Source organism: Fulvia fulva, chromosome 1 (genome assembly GCF_020509005.1).
Source record: "Fulvia fulva chromosome 1, complete sequence".
Lineage (NCBI taxonomy): Eukaryota > Fungi > Ascomycota > Dothideomycetes > Mycosphaerellales > Mycosphaerellaceae > Fulvia > Fulvia fulva.
Genome location: NC_063012.1, coordinates 2418493 through 2426266, shown reverse-complemented (window position 1 = coordinate 2426266; position 7774 = coordinate 2418493).

Sequence of the window (7774 nt, the reverse complement as noted above, 5' to 3'; positions counted from 1 at the left end):
AGCGCGTAATACCCGTATATAGACTCTTCTAACCGAACTTTTAGAACGCTTATTTACTATTAACCGTACTCTAATACGCGGTATCGAGGTTAGTAAGGGCGTACCTAACCCGAAGTACTTTAAGAACGATAACGACCCTAACTTTAATAGTTAGTATAGTAGCGTACTTCTTAAGCTAACTATAACTACTTTCCGCTCCGAGGTAGACGACCTACGTTTTATATATAGATAGACATAGGGTGACCCTTAGAGAAGTATTAAGCCGAGGATTCCTATACCTAGATAACAATTATTTAACGAGTTTAAGACTAGTAAAGAACTACTAGATTAGATAACGCGCTAGTACGGTACCCGTAACGAAGGAACTAAGGCTATAGTTAATATCGCTACCTATAAGTAGGAGTAGGGCGAGATCTTTATTACCTTCTACGCTCGCTACTTAAAGCTACGTACTTAGATAGAGTAGACTAACGAGACTAAGCTAATACTATTTCGTAACCGCCTAAACCGTAAGTACTTTATTAAGACTTTCGGCGATAGGGAAGTAGATAGACGCTTATACGACATATAGGATGTTATTAAGGAATATACGGTATTAGATAAGAGCTTCTACGAGACCGACCGACTATATCTATAGAAGGAGCGCCTACGTAGTAACCCTAATTCGAATAATAACGGCGTATAGGGCGGTAGTAATACCGTAGGTGCCGTAGCTACTAGTACGACCGCTATAATCGTCTAGCGACTACTATAATACGTAGGTACGAAGAAGAAGGAGGACCTACCGGTTTATATATAGAACCTGCCTTTATTAAACCGTAAGTAGCGTAAGGACCTTAAGAAGTAGGGTAAGTACTACCGCTACCGTATAGGCTCGTACGTATTAACGAACCCCGAATACCCGATATATAGTTACGACGGCGACTACCGCCCTCTACGTCTACGAAATAACGCGAACGCTAACCCGAACCTTAGCTCCCTCACTACCGACCTATAGCAATAGGGAAATAGTACGACCGCTACCTAAGCGTAGTAGATAGCGGTTAGTAACCGAACTTTCTAAGACAGAAAGAGTATAAGATTAAGAGATATAGAATATAAGATACGGACTATAGTAAGGAGCTTAAGATGTCGGTATATATACTAGATAAACAATAACTAGCTATATACCCTTATATAGTATTACCCGTAATAATATAACATAAAAAGGCTCGCGGCCTTATAGATTCTACCTCTATCTCTCTCTTTCTTAATTAGAAATTTATACGTAAATATATAACCCTCTTAATCTCTTTAATAAAGAATAGACGATTAATACTAGGAGATAGATCGGCTATAGCGCGTTAGATCATATATATAGCCCTTATAGACGTAGTTATCGGCGGTTATTACGAGTAAATACTATACTACGTTACCGACCTCGAATACGATATCGTCTTTAGACTACCGTAGCTCTCCGCGTAAAACCTAATATCTTCTAGGAAACTAGCGAGGTAGCGTTTAGATCTAACTACTACTTCGATTACTATCTATATAATATAATAGGTCGACGACGAGAATTACCTATACGTAGTATCGGCTACGAACCTCTCGTCTTACTACGAGAGAGCTAAGTATTCTTACGCTAGAGCGTCGTAGGTACGACGGGCGCGTAACGTAGGCGAAGCGGCGGCGAATAGAGGACTACTAGTAAAACGGGTATAAAAACTATCCGACGAGCGTATACTCGTGTCGGGAGCGAGTTCCTCTTCTTTCTACGTATAAGAAGGGCGCGGAACCGTGGCCTATACGCTCGATAGGACACCTCTAGTATAAGTATAGAATTTTTACCTCCGGAGACCGTAAACCGAGCGGGCCGAGCGACGAACATTAGACGAGCGGACTATAGAATAACAACTAAGCGGACTATATAACGGCGTCGAGCGGACTATAAAACAAATGTAGTCTTTACTAGCGGGCAATACGGAGGGTAGGTAGACACGCGACGAAGCCTATAAGGGCCTATTAAGTACCCGGTATAGGAACGAGGGTTTTACCTAAGGTACTACCTATTCCGCTACATAACGTACCTAGTCTAATATAGTAGATTACGACGAGGAAAAGACGATAGCCTAAGTAAGGAAAAGACGGCTATTAGGAAGGGGAAAAGACGTATAATACGAGTAGATTAGTTCTATAATCGGGGAGGATCGAGGGTAGGGTAATAAGGAACTTTATATTAGTTAGTAGGTAGAAACGTAAGGAGTACGCTACCCGGCGTAGTGTATGCCCCGAGTAAACCTACGAGGTATAGACGGCCGCTTTCTAGAGATAGGCTACGGTAACGCGAAGGGCGTCAAAACCTAGGGCGTAGTATATACTAGTAGCGACGGCTAATACTATCTATATAGCCCGAGAGGACGGATACGTATATCGGTTAATAGAGAGTACTAAAGGGCTTAGGCCTATAGAGGTAGATATTAGCTTAAGGAGCAAATAGGGAGGGAGGGCGTAGAGGGAAGCTTTTACTCCGGGCTAACCTCTCGAAACGAGGCTATACGGTAGTACTAGATAAGTAGGAAAGCGCGGTTAAGACTTATTACCTTATCTCGTAGCTAGCTTACTAAATACGATTCCTTCCTTACCTACGAACGCGCGATCCGTAGCCTCCTCGAGAGCTTAGCTAAAGCGATCTAGGAGCTACTACGGGCGACAAAGGCGCTAGCGCTAGTAAAGGAAGTAACGAACGCGGACCCCCTACGGGAGATCTAGGCGCTAGGAAGAGCTAGGCCGGCGATATATACCTAAGCGGCTATAGTAGCCGTAGAGTAACTAACGTACCGCGTTAGGCTAGTTTAGCGTAAGGTTACGATATATATAGACAACCCTAAAGAAAGAGAGCGGGTAGCGGTACTATCGTACTAACGCCTCGTAGAGGAGGCGCGATAGGCTAGTAAATAAGACATTATTATAGCCTAGAAGCTAAAGAGTAGAGACGTACGCTATACGCCCGTAACTATAGCGGGGAGACCGACGCTACTATAGAGCGTAGGCTAGGCGGTCGAGGTACTAAACGCGAAGAGCGTAGCGCCGGTCGCGCTAGTATACTAGGCCCTTATATACGGTGTCCGAGTTAATACCTTCCTAGTAGATACTAGCCCGGTAGCGATAGGAGAGGCTATCGTAAAGGACAACTAGGCTACTATCCTAGGTCTCGTTATCACCCGGGCGTACTAGCTAAAGAAGCCGGAACGAATAGAGCGGAAATACTCGTCGCTCGTACTCGCGTTCGAGTATAATAGCTAGAGAATCTAGGCTATAGAGAAGGGACTAGTCCTAGCCTACTCGTACTACTATATCAAAAAGTACGACTATACCTATATAGTAACCTAGTACTTCCGGTACTAGGGATTCGGGCATACTATAAAGTATTATAGGTAGGAGACCTACTATAGCTACTACGTAAAGGTATATAATACCCGCGAATGCCCCTAATCTAAGATAAGTAAGTACGCTAACTATAGCGGGGACTATAAGGCGTAGATAGGCGGATATAGAGTAAAGAGGTAGGTAGCGGAATAGGCGGTAGGAGCGCGCCTAGGTATACGCTAGGAAAGAGGAGGAATAGCGATAGTACTATACCGTCTAAGAGTCGACGCCGACGGCTTCTAGCCAGTTATATATAGGAGTAAGAAGAGGAGGCTAAATAGCAATAGACGCTTAATATATAGAGTAGGCCGACTAGCGCTTACCGACCCCCGGGCTTAGGGCCTCGGATAGACGCGCCTCGATACGACGATATTCCGCCCCTACGGAGGTAGCGCGCCCTTACCGGTAGCTACGCTAGCGACGCCGGCCCCGCGATAGGATAACGAAGGCGAGGGCGAGGGCGACGAGGACGATAATATAGTAGTAAACCTACGGAGGTAGAAGGGAGAACTATAGCTAATATAATAGTCTAACTATAAATAGTACGCTTACCTAGCTAACTATCGTATAGTATAACGCTAATAAGAGTAAGGATAAGGCCTAGAAGCTACTCCTTAGCCTACTACACCCTAGCCGGTACTATATAGTCGCTATCTAAGAGTAGTAGACAAACGGAAAGACGACACTCGTAGACCCGAGATACTACCTTATAGTACCCTAAGGCGACTAACCGGTAGCGCGGGTCTACTTCTACGTAAGTAAAGAAATCGCGATAATAACGTAGACGACCTATACCTACTCTAGCGACATAGCCTCTCTACGGCTACGCCTTACCGACGGTAAGACAATAGCTATCTATAACGCCTATAACCCGTACTTAGTACCGGGCTCGATAGAAGACGATAGCTAGTCGGCTACCCTCTACTAGCTCTAAGAAGCTCTCTAAGAGGAAGCTAATATATATATCCTAGTCGGCGACCTTAACCTCTACTACCTAAGATAGGGAGGCGATAGCGTACTCTCGGCCTATAGCGCCGTAGACGCGCTTATCGGTCTAGTAGAGGTATCCGGCCTTAGCCTAGTACTTCCCGTAGGTACGGCTACGTATTAGTAGAAAAACACGACCTAGACGCTTAACCTAACCTTCGCGATATAGTAGATAGCCTAGCGGACTATCTTCTACGATACGGACCTAGAACTCGATACCGGCTATCTAGACTACCTAGCTATCCGTACGACGTTCGACGTAATATACCTATAGGCGCTACTAGCCCTAGAACTACGGTCTTAGTAGAAGAGAGCGGACTAGAAGGAGATTAATTAGGTACTAAAAGAACGAATAACGGCCCTCGTACCGCCGGTACCCCTCCGCGTAGAGGCGGAAATCGATACGGCGGTAGGGAGCCTATAGTAGTATATAGTAAGAGTAATCCGGGACAAGATTCCCTATACCCGACCCTCGAAGTACGCGTCGCTAGCCTAGTCGTAGGAATACGTAGACGTAGTCCGTATAACGGTAGCGGCGCGGCGCCGGTAGAACGAGACAAAATAGGACGCTATATACGCCCGATACCGCCGACTAGATAACGAGAAGGGTAGGATTATTAGGCGCTAGGGTAATATTACGTAGCGTAACGCCGTCCGTAAAGTTATAGGAGATAGAAGTAAGGTCTAGAAGCTCGCTAAGTAGGCGCGTATAAGGAAGCCGGAGACGCCGCTACTACTACTATAGTTCCTACCTATCCGTAATAGGTAAGGGGTCCTCTAGGAAGCCTAGTAAGGTAGAGCCGACGCGCTAGTAGAGGCGTTCTTCCCTCCTCCGGTTACTATCCGACTCGACGATATCGAAGGCTTTATCTACCTAACGGAGCTCGAGACTAGCTAAGAAGTAACGGAGGCGAGGTACTAATAGTACTAAAAGCGGCGATACTAGACAAGGCCCTAGGACTAGATAAGATCCCTAACGGATTCCTTAAGTACTACCGCTAGACGCTCGCCCCGTACCTCGCGAGGCTATTTACGGTATACCTCTAGTAGTTATATGTACCGGCCCCCTTCCGGTACTCGAGTATAGTCGTCCTCCGTAAGGAGGGTAAGGCTAGATACGACGTTAGGAAAGCCTACCGCCCGATAGCCCTACTTAGTACAATCGGTAAGGCGCTAGAGCGTATCGTAGCCGATCGTATCTCTAAGCTAGCCGAGGAGTACTAGCTCCTCCTAGCCGAGTAGATAGGAGCCCGACTAGGGCGGTCTACGACGACCGCTCTAGAACTCGTTACGGAATAGGTTTATATAATCTAGGTAATACGCCGATAATAGGTCGCTACCCTACTATCTCTCGATATCTCGGGGGCGTTCGATAAAGTTTCCTACGCCCGACTACTCTATAACCTCCGGGCGAAAGGTCTACCTAGCTAGCTCGTCGCGTTCGTTAAGTCCTTCCTTAGTAACCGGTCTACGTAGCTCGTTCTAGAGGAGTAGCGTAAACCTTAGGTACGGCCTACGGAAACGGGAATCCCGTAGGGCTTATCGCTCTCTCTAATCCTCTTCCTTTTCTTTACCTCTACGCTCCTCCCGCTACTTAGGGGAAGCGCCGACGGTACTAACTCCTATATAGGCTTTGTCGATAATACGAATATCCTAATATATAGCGACTTAACCGAGACTAACTACCGCTAACTCGAAGCGGCGCTCGAGGTATATAACGAATAGGTAGCGCGATACGGGATAGTCTTTATACCTTAGAAGTACTAGAGAATCTACCTTACGAGGACCCCGAAGAAGTATAACCTCTAAGCTACGATCGAGGCCGGGACCGGCGTAAGCTAGATTACTCTATAGCTATCTATCCGGGTCCTAGGATTCTAAGTAGATACGTGACTCCGGTAGTACGCCTACCTAAAGTAGCTCCGGTAGCGGGGAGACTAGAACAAAGCCTTAGTTATACGCCTCGCGGCCTCTATATAGGGCGTAGCCTTTATAAGGGTACGCTAGCTATATAGCTCTATCGTCCGACCGGCGATCACCTTTTAGGTACTAGTCTAGTATCTATCCTACGCGACTAGCTAGATAAAGTAGATTTAAAACGTATAGAACGAATGTTTACGTAGGGTGTCCGGGGTATACCGTACTATACCGACGTAGGTCCTAGAAGCGGATACGTAGATTACGCTACTAGACCTCTACCTCTAATAGCTCGCTATAGGCTATACGCTCTAGACGGCGAATAGTAAGGTAGGGAGCAATATCCGCGCGGCGTACTAGGTAATTACGATACGCCTTCGATCTATAGCGCCTAAAAAGAAGATAGGATTATAGGCCTAGCGGTAGCTAGATACGTAATAAACCCCGATAGTAAAGCTCCGAGTATAGGCCCTAGCTAGTAGTATACTAGTAGTAGGAGCGGGATAGGGACGCGAAGAACGGAAGGCTATAGCGAACGCGGTCCGTAGATATATAGAGGGAATCTAGAACGAGCGCTAGGAGAAAGGCGAACGGTACCTAAACGGGTAACTACTACGGCGACGAGTATACCGACGAGAAGACGAGGTAGCGGCGAAGACAGGACCTATTAGCCGAGATAGGGTAATGCTCTTCCGAGCCCTTACCCGCCGATAGGTAATAGTCGCGATACTACTCCGCTTAGAATATATTAGGTTTAAGGACTATCTATACCGCCGAAAGGTACCGGGAGTAGATAGTAGCCTATATAAATATAGACGTATCTAGACGCCGAAATACGTCGTACTGTTCTACCTACGCTTTATAGAAGCCCGATAGGTAATACGCCTCGAGACTAGGGCTATAGACTTCTAATATATAATAGGTATAGCGCGTAGGATACGAGTAGCGGTACGAATAGTAATACAGACCGGCCTACTATAGTAGTTCTAGATAGCGGGTAAGATAGTAGTAAGAATAGGGGAGATAGCCTAGGAGGGAGAGCTCTAGGAAGCCTTTAAAGGCGCCCTACCTATAGACGTAGTAGGACTCCGGCGGTACCGACGACTACGTATACGGGTAGACCGTAGCCTATAGCGACCCCGAGTATAGGAGGAATAGCGATAGGGGTACTAATAGAGTATAGCGGCCCGGAAGGGTCGACTCGTCGTCTACTCGACGGCTAGCTCGTTCTCCGCTCGACGGCCGACCTATCTCCTACTTAATAGGCAACCCGCCTCTACTAATAGTCGACCTGTCGTCTACTCGATAGTCGGCTAGCTACTAATACTCGTTTCTAGGTACTAGGCAGATTAGTACTCCGGGGCGGCTAACTACCTAGTACTTACCGCTTCTAGTACGATAGATTGACCGATAAGTAATAGAGAGAACTTACTAATACCTAAAGAGGGTTTTTCCCCGTACG